Consider the following 17043-nt stretch of genomic DNA (forward strand, 5'->3'; position numbering starts at 1 on the left):
CAACTGCGTGTCGGCTCCGTGCTCCGCCGTCCTTCAATACACACCAGGTCCGGGTTTGTTGCGGAACGGCTGCGGCCATGACTGACAGCTGAAGTCACGAGGACCCACGAGATCTCGCGAATTCACGTATGATCGCGCGATATAACAGGATGTAGTTTCCATAAACAGAACCACAAAAACAGCAACAGTTTAAATGATTTGGTGATTTTGTACTTCCAGAATCAGCATCTCCTCATATGGTGTCAACAGGGTGAACTGGTGTCTGAAAAAATCTAACCTGTTGACTTCAGCAGCTGGTGGACATTACTATTTAGTCGGATCTCTAAAACTTCAATCAGTGTGCTCCTTTGCTCCACCTGAATCTCAGTCCGTTTACTAACCTGGGCTGCGAATATAATTCTGAAGTTAATACACCCAGTGCAACAGGCTAATTCAAGTGTTTTTATGCAAAGAATAACATTGTCATTACACTAATTGTTGTTTGCTTTTTAAATATATTATCCAAATGTACATCAGCTGGCAAACAAGAAGACATTCAAAATTCACAGTTTTGAAATCCTTTTTGATCACTGCCGAGCACCGTACGTACAATGTATACTTTTATTACTGAATACTGGAAAGTATTTACAAGAACAATATTTTATCACAGCTCCACCTCAGCAAACAAAAATGGGAAAGAGAAGAAAGCAAGGCCGTTATTGTGGCAGCAATATATGATACAATTTTAAAATATGTAGGCTAGGCTTATTACTAGGCTAATACTCAGAGCGAGACAGAAACCTCTTTCAAATGGAAACATGCTAACAATGGGAATTTGCATTTATCACGGTCTCCAGAGTTTGGGTGGCATTTGTCTCTGTTAGCAAGATATCTCTAAACTATTAAAAACTTCATTACCTTTTGGTTTTACTTCTTTGAGGATGAGTCTCAGTCACTGTAAAAATGTTGGCTAGTAGAAGCTGATTTTGCCGGTTGATAACAGACCCACCTTGAAATATTTAAGTACAAACTTAAAATCTGCTAGTTACTTGGACACAAATCAAATATTTTTTTATGCTTAAATTGTTTGAGTTAAAGGGATACTTCAGGATTTAGCATTAAGCTTTGTATTAGTAGAAAACCTGTAGTATTTTCGAATTACCGTGCTTTCCATCCTCATATCCCCCTGAGACGAGAGATTTATGTATTTTTTGTCTGGAAAAAATCCTCCGATGACGCAAAAATCGTCATTTTGCGTCATCGGAGGATTTTCTGGCCAGAGGCTAAAGACTACAGCCAGTAGATGGCGTTGTTCCGCATGTTTTCAGCCCACCCATAGAGGGTGGGATCTCACTCACAGAATGTACACAGTGTCAGCCGTCTTTCTTTGGAAGCTAAGCTAACAGGCTCTTGTTCTGTGGAGAAAGCTGAATAGTAGGAGAAAGCTGAGTAAGTAGGGGTTACCATCCTCCTTTTCCCGGACTTGTCCGGCGGGCGAGATCGTTCAAAATGTCCGGGATTCAGCTTTTGCGTTCTGCAGTTGCCATTCACTATTTACATGCACACCTTTTGTTTCAATCTAACTGAATTCATTCCGATTGGTGAGTCTGAATGTAGTGTTTACATGAACGCTAAACAAGTAATCGGTTGATGTGCGTTTTACCATTGCTAAGAAAATTCCCGCTCCTCCGTGAGAGATGCAAGACCTGTGCGTCTCAGTAATGACGCCACCGGCCTCGCGCCGTTCTCCCGCGCCCCTCAGCCTCGTCCTGCTCGCCACAGTAAACATAATGAATGGCGACTGTAGAACGCAAAAGCCGAATCCCAGACATTTTGTGCGATCTCTAAATCCCTGGCAAACTCATCACGTAGGCTAGCCTAATAGCCTTGTTGTTCAACTGCGCTCTCTTACCGGTAGGCGTGGCCTCCTGGGGTAGCGAAGCAAGTGCACACTGGGAGTTGTTGTCTTTCATCCACATAAGCCAAAAATACATTTTCTGGCTTTTCTCAGTCTAGAAAGCTCCAAATTCAAAAATTTCTTCACATTTCTTCTACTTAAATAACCTATTTTAAATACACATTCATCTTCCCAGAGCTGAAGTATCCCTTTAATAAACTTAAATGATTTAAGGCAATCGGTTTCCTCAAATGGTTTGAGTTGAAATAACTGGACTACCGTTCTCTTTCTTTTATTGGGACCGGTGGTAGAAATCATGATCTGCGTTCCTGTTAGGGCTGCACGATTTGGGGAAAATGTCATATTGCGATAAAAGAGGTCAATATTGCGATTGCGATATGCGATATAATAAACAAATGGTTTCATGAGTCAACTTGCTTGGTTCTCAAGGAAAATAAATGCACACACAGATTAGTGATAAAACTGCCTAAAGAAAAAAGTTCTTTAGTCAAGAGCAGTGAGTGTTTTTCTCTGTTCCCTTTGTTCTTTGATTAACTTCAGCGACAGATATAATTAGTGGCTACTGTGTACTGTCCCTTTAAGAGCAGCCGCTGCTGTCAGAGACGCGGATCTCACACGCGCCTCATTCTCTCACGAGTCACAACTCTTCACGTTCATCATAAGACTACTCTTATGTTATGAAGATACTCGACAAAAAGACATTTTGGCATAATTGTGTGTGTTATTGTTCGGTCAAGCTTGAAAGAGAACTGTATTCTGGGCTGTTTTGTGCGCACGCATGATATTAGCGCGAGTCTTTCTGTGTGTCACGGTCAGGACATTCACAGGCAGCGTGTTCATTGGCATACATGTGTGTTGTTCGTTCTACCGCGAAAGAGAAAGAGAACTTGATACTGGCGCGCATCTGTGGGTCGTGTGTGTGTGTGTGTGTGTGTGTGTGTGTGTGTGTGTCAGGAGGACATTCACTGACAGCGCGTTCTTTTTTGTCTTATCGCGCATGAATGGTTTAAAAGCATTTGCATGAATAAGAGCGGGATCATGATGTAACACTAGCCAAAGGATGCCAAAAATTAACAGACGCTGCGTTAATTGCGTTAACAGCGCTAATTTGTTTATTTAATATGAAATCGGAGCATTTTGCATCATATAATCGCGTAGGCTTGACATCGCGATTGCGATACGATTAATCGTGCAGCACTAGTTCCTGTTCTTACGTTGGTGTTTTATCATGACAGCAACTGTAATCCCAGCCACCAGAACCAGCAGAGCTCCACACACACACACAATAACCCAGATCTCTACAGCTGGAAGGAGGAAGGAGGGAAGAGAACAGTTTTTCTTCTTAAATGTTTTTATTTTTATTTTATTAAACTCACTGCTTAAAGATTGTGTAAATCTCTCAATGCCTCCTGTTTTACTATGTTGTTCATCAGTTTTGTCATCATCTGTATCCAGTGTTTCCTCTGAGTCTGTACTAGATTCTGTAAAGGAGAATCAGCATCAATTTTCTGTTCAAATCCTGATTTTAAAAAATCAGCTCAAATATCTCTCCTCATCCACTGATCTTCTCTCACCTGTGACTGAGACTGTGATCAAGGTTTCTCCTTCATAATCCAGAACTCTGTATGTTCCAGTGTCAGTGACTGTAAAGTCATTAATGATCAGAGTCATGTCTCTGTCGGTCAGTGGATCAGTCCTGCGATCTTTCCTCCACAGCTCTGTCCAGCCTGAGCTTCTTCTGTTCTGATGCTCCACTTTACCAGCGATGGTCAACACAACATCCAACTCCAGATCCTCTCCTTCCTGCACAGAGATCTCATCTGAGGAGGAACACAGACATTATTGATTATTATAATGTGTCAATCAGTCAAGGCCATAATAACAAATTTAGAATTAAAGGAACCAAATGTAATAATTTAAAAACCAGTCACTGAAAATCCTACAATGGAATCATCTAATCTGAATATTGGATAATTGTTCATTTGTTACATTTAATGTTTTTGCTGATCACAGGCCAAACACAATAGTTATTAAACTGTTAACATTTTCAGGAAATCATGAAAGCACACGCTGATGGTTTGATCAGTTTTGACTTTACCATGAATATGAAGATGTTATTCCCTGATCTGTGGCTTCAGCTCTTCCTGATCATCACTGTAATAGTCTAGACTATTAAAGTGTATTTCCCAGCATCACTGAAGATGAGATCCTCGATGATGATGTCACATGATCCTTCTTTAAACACTCGTTTATCTGCACTCTTACATTCTTCATTCTCACAAGCAAAGATGTTTCTTGACCGTTTGTTAAATACAACAAGAGAAATGTCTCTGTCCTCAGATTCACACGACAGGGTGACGCTTTCTCCTGTTTTCCCCGTCACAGATATAGGATTGTTTCCTTCAGCTGGGGATTCTGCAAACACAGATCATAGAATAAAATTAATTAAATACGAAGAATCAATACTGAAAAATACATTTACTCTTTCTCTATATTCTCTGCAATCAATTGTATAGAGAAGTAGTCATGGTGTGTGATGATGTAATATAGCCTACTGAATTTATGAACAAAAATGATACTGACCACTATATATGATAAAGCAAAACAGCAGCAGATTCAAGCATCTGAACCTGAAGAGAAACAGAAGAGCTGGTTTATGTCACAGATTCAGGCTAATAAATCACAAACATATTCATACAGGGATAAAAACGCTTTCCTGAGCGGTAAAATATTACTAAACATTCAAATCAAATCAAAGTTTATTTATAAAGCACAGTAAAAACAACAATAGTTGACCACTGTGCTGTACAATGTCATACTAAAAAAGGTATAAAATAAGTGATATACACATATGCATATATACACATATACATGTACACATGCACAAATATACATACATGCGTATATACACACAGTACACACCTATACACAAAAACATGCATAACACATACATACATACATACATACATACATACATAAATATAATAAAGACCGCAATGCAAAAAAAAAGAGAGAATGAGTAAATCAGAACACTGATAAATGGTCTAAAAAGTCTAGGAACAGTTATATGCCTGAGAAAAAAGGTATGTTTTTAGCTTAGATTTAAATTCAGCTTCTGATGAAACTGATCTGAGGGAGACCGGGAGACTGTTCCACAACTTTGGCCCAACAACAGAAAAAGCCCGGTCACCTCGCAGCTTTAATCTAGATCTAGGGACCATCAGTAGTTTTTGTTCAGAGGATCTCAGAGATCTAACAGAGGTTTTTGGGTTCACAAGGTCGCAAAGATAAGTAGGGGCTGAACCATTCAAAGCTTTAAAAACAAAAAGTAAAATTTTAAAATCAATTCTGTAGTGGACCGGCAACCAGTGCAAGGAGCGCAGTACAGGGGTAATATGTTCGAACTTGCGAGTACCAGTCAAAAGTCTGGCAGCTGCGTTCTGAACCATCTGAAGTCGATTTATATTAGATTGACTAATTCCAACATAGAGAGAATTACAATAATCCAGCCGAGATGACACAAATGCATGGATCACTCTCTCAAACTCAGAAAAGGTTAAAAAACTCTTGGTTTTAGATAACAATCGTAGTTGGAAAAAACAAGATCTCACTACAGAGTTTATCTGTTTGTCAAATTTGAGTGAGGATTCAAAAATGACACCCAAATTTTTTGTAGAGGGTCTTTCATAGCACACTAAGTCTCCCAAATCATAATTAAAGGTGCCTGAAGGCTCAAAAACCATAACCTCTGTTTTGCTCTCATTTAGGTGCAAAAAATTTAAAGAAAGCCAAGACTTAATATCAGCCAGACATGCAGCTAAGGATCTCAAAGCTGTTTTGTCGTTGTGCTTCAGGGGCAAATAAATTTGGGTGTCATCAGCATACAAATGAAATGACAGCTTGTGCTTGGTAAAAATAGACCCCAAAGGAAGCATATATAATGAGAACAAAACAGGAGCCAAAATGGAGCCCTGAGGAACTCCAAACATCAGGGCGCAGCTGGATGAAGAAAAACCATCAAGACAAACAGAAAAAGTCCTATCTTCGAGATATGATTTGAACCAGTCCAAAGCGCGACCTTCAATACCCACATATTTTTCTAGGAGCGATATAAGAATTTTGTGATCGACGATATCGAAAGCAGCGCTTAAATCTAAAAGTAGAAGTATCATTGAGTCCCCTGAGTCTACAGTTAATAAAATATCATTTAAAACTTTTACAAGTGCAGACTCCGTACTATGATGCTTCCTGAAACCAGATTGAAATTTTTCAAATATATTGTTTGATTCTAAGAAGCTCTGTAATTGTACTAAAACAACCTTTTCTAAGGCTTTAGAAATGAAAGCCAAATTTGAGATCGGTCTATAACTTGATAAGACGGCCGGCTCGAGATTTGGTTTTTTAAGCAGTGGTTTAACAATTGCGTGTTTAAAATATCTTGGAACGGTTGCTGTAAGAAGTGACTTATTTATTATAGCTAAAATACTTGGTCCGACAACATCAAAGACCTCAAGAAAAAACCGAGTGGGAACAATATCAAGTGGGCATGTAGTGGGTTTCAAATGCTTAATTATGTCTTGAAAGGAGCTTAAAGAGATTGTCTGGAATTCATTACAAATTGGAGTGCAGAGATGCGGGACAGATAGGTCATAATTTGAAGATACTATACACTGTCTTATGTCAACTATTTTATCTGTGAAAAACCTGAGAAAATCTTCACATACTGCAGCTGAGGCATTCAAAGAAACAGCACTATTTGGATTTAAAACAGAGTTTAAAATGGTAAAAAGAGCTTTAGGTTTATGACAATTTTTTGCAATGATATCTGAAAAATACTGAGATTTTGCCAGTTTAACTGATTTTTGATACCCAATTAATGATTCACGTAGAATTTCAAAAGATACTTGTAGTTTATCTTTTTTCCACTTCCGTTCGGCTCTACGACAAACTCGTCTATGTTCTTGTGTGGTACTGTTTAACCAGGGTTCAAGTTTAGATTTTAGTCGTTTTTCTCGGACAGGAGCCACAGAATTTAAAATATCATTTGAAATGGAATTAAACAATGAAAGATGTTCATCTACATTTGAATTATTTAAGGAGGAATCAAGGTTGTACATCAAACAGGCCTCCTTAAAATAAACAGCAAAGTCATCATTAGATGAAGGATTAAAAAGCCGAGTTTGCTGTAATAACCTCTTAGATTTCATAGTTTTACCATTTGGAAGAGAGCAAGTGAACATAATAGGCATATGATCTGAAAAACTCAATTCAAGAGTTTCAAGTTTGCAAACTGGAATACCATGCAATAATACAAGATCTAAGGTATGGCCTTGTTTGTGAGTGGGACCATTTACCACTTGAATGAAGTCCAGAGAGTCAACCAGACTAAGAAAATCTTTAGCCAGGGAATTTGACTCGCAACAAACATGAATATTAAAATCCCCCACAACTAAAAGCCTATCATATTTAAGAACAGCTTTGCTCAAAAAGTTTGAAAACTCCTTTAAAAAGTCCTTGTTTGGTTTCGGAGGACGATAAACCACTGCAATCGATAACTGATGTTTATTTAGCTGAAAGAGTAGTATTTCAAAGCTTGAGTTGTCATGATGGAAACACGGAAGCAATTGCAAGTAAAAACTCTCTTTTATTTGAGTAATGTAATGATGGTAGGGAAGTGTCCAGAAAGAAACAGGTTAGTGACGCAGGGACTTCGATGGTCAGATGAGTGCCGTGATGGGAAGTGCTGAGGTGACGTGACAAATCCAGAGTGAACATCCACAGGAACACGAACAGGAACAGGAACGAAGAAGGCACCAGACTCGAACGACGACGGGAACAACACAACCGGGAATCACAAACAACAATCTGACAAGGGAGATGAGAAATGCGTGAGTATATATAGGTGATGAGATGAGCTGCAGCTGGTGATGAAAGTGATGAGCGGGATCGCTGATGAGCGTCAATTAGTCGGCACGCCCACACAATCAGCACACACACACACACAACAACAGAAACACGAGACAAGAAGGAGGCATAGGATTTATGAACCGTGACAGTACCCCCTCCAGACTCCCTTACCTGCCGATTGTAATCATCGATAAGGGAGTGATCCAGGATGTCCCTAGCAGGAACCCAACTTCTCTCCTCCGGACCGTAACCTTCCCAGTCCACCAAGTACTGAAATCCGCGTCCCCTCCGTCTCGAGTCCAGAACACGATTGACCGAATAAGTAGGTTCCCCGTCTACGAGTCGCGGCGGGGGGGGAACCGGGGCTGGCGGATTAATGCGAGCAAAGAAAACAGGCTTAATTTTGGACACATGAAAGACGGGATGAATCCTCCTGTACACTGGAGGGAGGTTGAGACGGACTGTCACTGGATTAATGATTTTAGTGACAGAGAACGGGCCAATGAATTTGGGTGCAAGCTTATTAGAAATGGAGCGGAGAGGAATGTCCTTGGTAGAAAGCCACACTTTGGAACCGACAACGTATACGGGAGGCCTACGCCGGTGGCGATCGGCTTTGGCCTTGGTGCGCGCCCCCACTTGGAGTAGAGTCTCACGGGCTCTAGTCCAAGTGCGACGACACCTCTGGACGAAGGCGTGGGCGGAGGGGACCGCGACTTCGGATTCCAGACTAGGAAAAATTGGTGGCTGGTATCCTACACTACCCTCAAACGGTGATAGGCCCGTGGATGACACTGGCAACGTGTTGTGGGCGTACTCCACCATAGACAGTTGTTGACTCCAAGAGGAAGGATTCTTGGACACTAAACATCGCAACGCTCTCTCCAAATCCTGGTTGGCTCGCTCAGTTTGACCATTGCTCTGGGGATGGAACCCAGAGGACAGACTGACAGTCGCACCCAGGCATTTACAAAACTCTCGCCAAAATTTGGACACAAATTGGGGTCCCCTGTCAGAAACCACGTCCGTCGGGAGGCCATGTAGCCGAAAGACGTGGTCAACGACTATCAACGCTGTCTCCTTGGCTGAGGGTAATTTGGGCAAGGGAATGAAATGGGCCGCCTTCGAAAACCGGTCCACCACGGTCAAAACTACCGTGTGACCCTGGGAGGGTGGGAGGGCGGTGATAAAATCTAGAGCGATATGGGACCAAGGTCTCGAAGGCACCGGCAGCGGTTGAAGTAACCCATCTGGGGGTCGATTGGAAGTCTTACCCGTGGCGCAAACTGAGCAAGCCAAGACAAAATTGTGAACGTCACGAGCCATGAGAGGCCACCAGAATCGTTGCTTGACCAAAAATTTAGTGCGATTAACTCCTGGATGGCAAGCCACATTGGAACAATGTCCCCACTGAATAACGCTGGACCGTAAACCCTCGGGCACAAATAAACGATTCGGTGGACAACGGGCCGGAGGCGTTACCCCTTCTAAGGCCTTCTTGACCTTCGATTCGATCTCCCATGTGAGTGTAGAGATGAATAGAGTCTCTGGTAAAATGCACTCGGGAGTAGACGGGCGTTCGGAACGGTCAAAAATACGCGATAAAGAGTCGGGTTTGATGTTTTTAGAACCCGGGCGGTACGAAAGAGTAAAGTCAAAACGACCGAAAAAAAGAGCCCACCGAGCCTGCCTGGAGTTTAGTCTTTTAGCAGTCCGAATATATTCCAAGTTCTTGTGATCGGTCCAGACGATAAAAGGTACCCCCGACCCTTCTAACCAGTGGCGCCATTCCTCCAATGCTAACTTGACTGCCAACAACTCTCTGTTGCCAATGTCATAATTGCGCTCGGCAGGGGATAAACGATGAGATAAAAACGCGCAAGGATGCATCTTATCGTCTGAAGGAGAACGCTGGGATAGCACTGCACCTACCCCCACCTCTGACGCATCGACCTCCACCACGAACTGACGTGATGGATCAGGGGTTATCAGGATGGGGGCTGAAACGAAGCAACCCTTGAGTTTGGCAAACGCAGCCTCGGCTGCGTCTGACCACCTGAACGTCGTTCTGGGGGAGGTCAAGGCGGTCAGAGGTGCGGCTAGTTGGCTGAAATTGCGAATGAAACGCCGGTAGAAATTGGCGAACCCCAGAAACCGCTGTAGGGCCTTACGGGAATCTGGGCTTGGCCATTCTACCACAGCCTTGATCTTCTCAGGATCCATACGCATTCCCTCAACCGACACGATGTAACCTAAAAAAGGAACAGACTGTGCATGAAAATCGCATTTCTCCGCCTTGACAAAAAGCCCATTCTCTAGCAACCTCTGGAGCACTTGTCGGACGTGCTGCACATGTTCCTGGAGAGACGAAGAAAAAATCAATATGTCGTCCAGGTAGACATATATGAACTGATCGACCATGTCTCGCAGCACGTCGTTGACAAGTGCTTGGAAGACCGCTGGGGAGTTGGACAGCCCGAAAGGCATGACCAAGTATTCAAAGTGCCCCCTGGGGGTATTAAAGGCGGTCTTCCATTCATCCCCCTCCCTGATGCGGACCAAATGATAAGCATTACGTAAATCCAATTTTGTGAAGACCGACGCTCCCTGCAACCTCTCGAAGGCTGAAGACATCAACGGCAAAGGATAAGTATTCTTTACCGTGATGCTGTTCAGCCCCCGGTAGTCAATACAAGGTCGCAGGGACCCGTCCTTCTTCCCCACAAAAAAGAACCCCGCCCCCGCTGCAGAAGAGGAAGGACGGATGAACCCCGTTGCTAGAGAATCAGAAATATATTTCTCCATAGCCTCCCTCTCTGGAGCAGAGAGTGAATATAATTTGCCCTTAGGCGGAGACGTACCTGGCAGTAACTCTATGGCACAGTCATAGGGACGATGCGGAGGAAGAGAAGCAGCCCGAGACTTACTGAACACCTCCTTCAGGTCCAGGTACTCCGCGGGCACGTTAGATAAATCCACTGCCTCCTCCTGAAACACAGGGACAGAAACAGACGGACAGGCAGACACTAGACAAGACTTATGACAAAAACTGCTCCACGCCGACACAGACTTCAATTGCCAGTCCACTCTAGGGTTGTGACGGGTGAGCCAGGGGTGACCAAGGACGATGGGTGCGAGGGGAGTGTCCAGTATGTAAAAGGAAATAGTCTCTGTGTGATTTCCAGATGTTATGAGAGTGATGTCCTCCGTGATGAGTGAGATGGTGGGAAGTTCCTGGCCGTTGAGAGCGTGTACTGAGATCTTGTGTGTGAGGGGTCTGAGGGGAACTTGGAGTTTGCGTGCGAATGAGTGATCCATGAAATTACCTTCTGCCCCAGAATCCAGAAGTGCTCGACAGTCGTGAAGGTGAGTTGACCATCTCAGTCTTACCGGAAGGAGAGTAGATGTGGATGAGGACTTCTCGGCGGAGATCCCACCCGATAGTAGCCTCATACTTACTATCGGGCTGGGCCTTTTAACGGACAGTTATAGGCGAAGTGGCCCGCTCCTCCACAGTACATGCAGAGGCCCTGGGACCTCCGCCTTTCCTTCTCCTCCCGGGAAAGCCGAGCTCGCCCCACCTGCATGGGCTCGTGATCGCAGACAGGGCTGACCGCGTCCCCGCCTCCAAATCGTTGGCCCTCGAACCCTCCTGTGGGACGACTGGGCTGAGTGCGGCGATCCATTCGCGATAATCGAGCGTCCACTCTTAATGCCAACGCGATCAGGTCGTTGAGTGATGAGGGAAGGTCCATGGCATAAATCTCCTTCTGGACGCGGTCAGCCAGCCCATGCAGGAACATGTCCCACTGCGCCTCCTCGTTCCATTGACTCTCCGCCGCTAGGGTCCGAAACTCGATTGAAAAGTCCGAAACGGACCTCTCTCCTTGTCGCAGATCAGCCAGCATCCTTGCTGCCTCTCTTCCAGCGACGGCCCGATCGAAAACCCGTTTCATTTCGGCGGAGAGCTCCTGGAACGAGGCGCAGCATGGATCTTGATTCTCCCACACCGCTGTTCCCCAGAGTGCCGCTCTCCCAGTCAGTAGCGTCAACACAAAGGCGACCTTGGCTCGCTCATTATTGAATGTTCTGGGTTGGAGGGAAAAGTGCATGGAGCATCGTGTTAGGAAAGCTCGACAGAAGTTGGGTTCACCTGCATATAACTCGGGAACTGGTAGGCGTGGCTCCGACTGGGAGGGGTTCTCTGGTGGTGGTGGGGGAACCGGCGGTGTGGGGGGCGCAGTGGGAGCTCGCAGTTGTTGAAGCTGTTGGGTGAGCTCGGACACCTGCGTCACTAGAGCCTGAACAGCGCGCGCTGTATCGTTGAGGTTCTTCTCCTGGGAGTCCATTCGAAGTATGCTGCTGTTCACGAACTCTTCCAGTGATCCGGTACTCGCTGCTTCCATTGCTTGGTCAGATTGTTCTGTCATGATGGAAACACGGAAGCAATTGCAAGTAAAAACTCTCTTTTATTTGAGTAATGTAATGATGGTAGGGAAGTGTCCAGAAAGAAACAGGTTAGTGACGCAGGGACTTCGATGGTCAGATGAGTGCCGTGATGGGAAGTGCTGAGGTGACGTGACAAATCCAGAGTGAACATCCACAGGAACACGAACAGGAACAGGAACGAAGAAGGCACCAGACTCGAACGACGACGGGAACAACACAACCGGGAATCACAAACAACAATCTGACAAGGGAGATGAGAAATGCGTGAGTATATATAGGTGATGAGATGAGCTGCAGCTGGTGATGAAAGTGATGAGCGGGATCGCTGATGAGCGTCAATTAGTCGGCACGCCCACACAATCAGCACACACACACACACAACAACAGAAACACGAGACAAGAAGGAGGCATAGGATTTATGAACCGTGACATGAGTAGGATTCAGTCTTTAGGGTGTGACAACAAAATCGGCTTTTGAACACCGACGCAAGCCCACCGCCCCTGCCAGAAGTTCTAGGGCAATTTAAAAACGAGCAGTTTGTTGGCACAAGTTCGGAAAAGGGGCTTGTATCCCCCGCAGTCAGCCAAGTCTCAGTGATTAACAGAAAATCCAATTTATTTGAGGTAAAGAAATCTCGCAAGATGAATGTCTTGTTGATCAACGATCTTGAATTTACCAAAGCCATCTTTACCTGTACCGAATCGCAGTTCGTCTGTGTAGCACAACACAGCGAGCGAAGATTGTTGAGATTTACACCCCCGCGGCGAAGACGTGGTGTCCGGAGACGAGGAGAGCTGGAAAACTTGCCCTGAGTCACAGGTAAAATCCAATAATACGCCACTTCGAGCGAGCGCCATGATGCAAATCGGCCACATCCCAACTCAAAGCGACCCAAGCCATGGCATGATGGATGTAAGCTTGTTAGATGCAACTTTAATTTGACCGCAATACCCCCTCTTTTCCCCCTTCTTCTGCGACGCTTCTTTTCAGGAAAGCTCCATGGCAGCTGGCTTCGAAAGGCCGGGACATTCGTCAAGAAGGGAGGGGGTGGGCTGTTAAAATTCTCAGATCTCAAATCAGTGTTTGATACAGCCTCAATAGAGTCTCTTATGTTTAAAAGCAATTGACGGTCATACGTAATTAATGTAAAAACTTTAGGAATAAAAATAAAAAACAAAGCCAGGACAGAGAGCAGACGGCCAGCCAAGCACACCGGCGCCATCTTGATCCACAATCAAGATGAAACGCTTTCCTGAGCGGTAAAATATTACTAAACATTGACTGATTTAGTCTGAACATTTAACAAATGTCGATCTTACATGATAAAAATGACAAATAAGAAACATCAAACTATAATCTGAATCTTTATGTAATATATATTACATAAAGATTCAGATTATAGTTTGATTCTATAGATCTCAAAGAAACAACAGGCTTTAGAAATTTGGTGATAATCTAATAATGGTATTAATAACCCCAATAATAAAAACCATCATCAAAATTGTTCTGTCTGCATCAATATGCTATAATAATTAATAACATATACTACATAAACATACACGGGTGGAACCGGAGACATGACTGCACTGTTTTCACTGCTTTATTCGGCACAACAGCAACACCGCGGGGCTGCCCTCTAGTGGCGTGTCTTGAGATCACGGGTGTGGCCAATCAGTGCCAGAGTTTAATTGCCTAAAATAAAAAAATCTCGCTGATTTTATTTAAATATAGCCAAAATAGCTCCTTGTCGCGAAACATAAAAAAAAATCGCAAAAATGTACGACAAAATCCCATTGGCAACACTGCGCGACACACAGGCTGCAGTAACGCGCCGTGACCACCAGATGGACATGTCATGATTTCTATTCTTTGCTGAAGAAAATCAGGAACTGATTTAATTTAGCTTAATTCTCGCAATAACTAGGCATATCATCATAATGCAGTCAATCAGGAAACATGTGAAACCATATTTTGCTGTTCTAAACACATGAAGGACATCATTGAACATAGTTATGAAAGAGTTTTAGCATTGGTAATGATCAGGTTTCCTGCCAGAAAATGCACAAACATGTATTATTATTATTATTTCTTAGTTTTAATGCTGTTTATTTGATCAGAACTCTCAACAATACATTTAACTTTGAAGACATTTTATTTAATCAAGGTTTATGTGCTATTATGACATTTAAATTGTATCCTAAACTCAGTTTATATTATGTTTTCTCCAATCTGAACTCTTAACCGATCAGAAGATCCTCGTACTGACAAATCTGGAGAGACATTGATAAAAACCCATCCTTTTTAACTTGATAGCTATTTGAGGTTGATATGTTAATTTCATGAATGTTTGAAATAGAATTTATATACCTGTATGTGATTTGCATAATCCAAAAAGAAAACACACAGAAGAAGAAAATTACTTTCTCCATTGTGTCTGTCGTTCGTAAAGGTGTCCATCAAACTAAGGGTTTAGTCCCCATAGATCTGAACACACTTAATTAAGGTATATTATATCTAACCAGAGGTCACGGCCATTACAATAGAAATGAAATGACAAACTTAACTTCTTCTAATGGTAACTTTGCATAATCATGATGTGGTTTCCCACATACACTTAGTTAGAATAATACAATAATTAGAGGTTGATGCTCACTCTATATAGATTGATCTAACAACACAAACCCATTATTATCCTCTACAGCCTCACACTGTTGAACAAGTCCTGTTCCTTAATACAAATCTTTCATTTCTTAAATTACCCACAAAATAAAATGTTCACAAGCACTTCACCATTCCACAATAACTTTCTTTTATTTTGATTATATATGAGCCTTGCCTATGAACTCATAGGATTAGGACTGAGGCTAAAGTTTATGTGAATAAGGCTGCATATGTTGATCAAAGCAGATTAAATTCATAAATTCATTCATACAGTTGTTTGTTCATACATTGTGTAAGAACTACATCAACACTAACACATGAATTATGAGGATTAATTTTATTGCTTTGTGGTTTACAGAGCACAAACCCACATAGCACATTGTTTCTGGCCCAGCTCCGGTCCACACAATCACTTTTCCCTCGGCCCAAGTACCACAAAGAATGACGGCCCTGAAGTGGCCCAGAACTGGATTAAAGTCACACATGGGCCATAACTGGCCCGGATATCAGCCAGTTAGTCACCTTTAACTGGCCCTGAACTGGGCCAAAACAGGTTTTATTATTGGTACCAATTCTCAGCCATAAGTTAACCATATCGACACCACCCTTTAACCAGAAACCCCAAAACTGAGCCATAACCCAGCCTAATCTTACCCAAACCATGTGAACAAATAAGGCACAAGAAAATTCAATTCTCAAAAATAGTTTATTTAACAATAGGCACAAGCCAATAATAATAAATTATTTATTTTTTTCAATTTTTTTAGTACATTCAAAGCTTAACATCTTATTACCACCTCAAAGTGCATTTAATTTCTAAATGTTCTGGTCTGTGTTAAACAGAAGTTTACTTATTATAGTAATGCACAAGCCAAAAAACAGCCTGAACTGCCAACTATGTACAACATTTTTCAATTCTAACTAAATGAATCTATCAATGAATCTAGCACTGAAATTTAAACATATTATAATGTAATTTTACTCTCAACAAACATAGAGCAAATTAAAAAAAAAATTACTTAAAACAAATGTGCACATCAGAATGTTTGTATGTGTGAGGGAGAAAGTGATTTATGAGTGTCCTCAGGAAGTGAAGTACAGCTCCTCTTTTCTCCTCAAGCGCTCTCCTTCCTCCATCTCTATCAGGAGCTGAAGCCATCTTTGTATTGTTGCTTCTATCTCCTGATCAGTGGCATGTGTCAGACGATTCTTTCCTCACAGCAGCTAAAAGACAAAATACTAAATTAATAAATACATATACAAATATTCATCCACCTACTGTAAATACATTTAGGTAACAAATTAAAATAAGGTTGCTTCGGTTAAATTTTATAGTGGAAATGATTGCTTATAGTGTGGCACTATTGAATGACCCGCAGGCCGGACTATCGCACCCACCGCGTCATAATGCAGGGGAAACTGTAAAATGAACTGCAGCAGTGCTAAACTTGCATCATAAAACTATAAATGTATGAATTAAACTCACTGAGACTGTCGACAGTTTCTTTTCCATGCATCATTTTATTATCCATGTTTGTGGTTACAGTCAAATCATATAAAACAGTGAAATCGCCCTCGAACTCTTCTGTCTTGCCTGCACTCGAGACGGTGACGGGAGCTCCACTGAAAGGCTTCTTTCCTATTGGTTGTCGCTCGCGAAAATCGCTTCTCATTTGCATAAAGTTGAAATGTAGTTGCTGTATGTGGTTGTTAAATAAAGTGTCTTGTGTTTATGCTCAAGTGGTCTAAGTGATATGTTAATAACAATATTATGGTGTTTTCTGGCTCAAAGAGGAAAAACTCACTGAATGCATTTTGTGATGTAGCCCAGCAAGCAATAGCCGTCATTTCAACGTCTCGGTTAAATATAGACACGATATAGTCCGGCTATGTGTAACCCACTTTTAGCCCAAATAACATTTAATCTGGATAAATGCATTTTTTTTTCCAAAATAACTTGTGAGATGTATGATATTCCATCATGTAAGCAAAGTCAACTGTGATTACAAGTTGTTTGGTTTGCTTTATTTTGCATGTTATATGTGTAGGCTGTGCGTAGCCACGATTTAGCTCGTATTCAGACCCGGCTATTGTAGCCCACTTTTAGTCAAAACTGATTAATTGTAGT

This window comes from Leuciscus leuciscus, assembly GCF_965113295.1.
Source record: "Leuciscus leuciscus genome assembly, chromosome: 12".
NCBI lineage: Eukaryota > Metazoa > Chordata > Actinopteri > Cypriniformes > Leuciscidae > Leuciscus > Leuciscus leuciscus.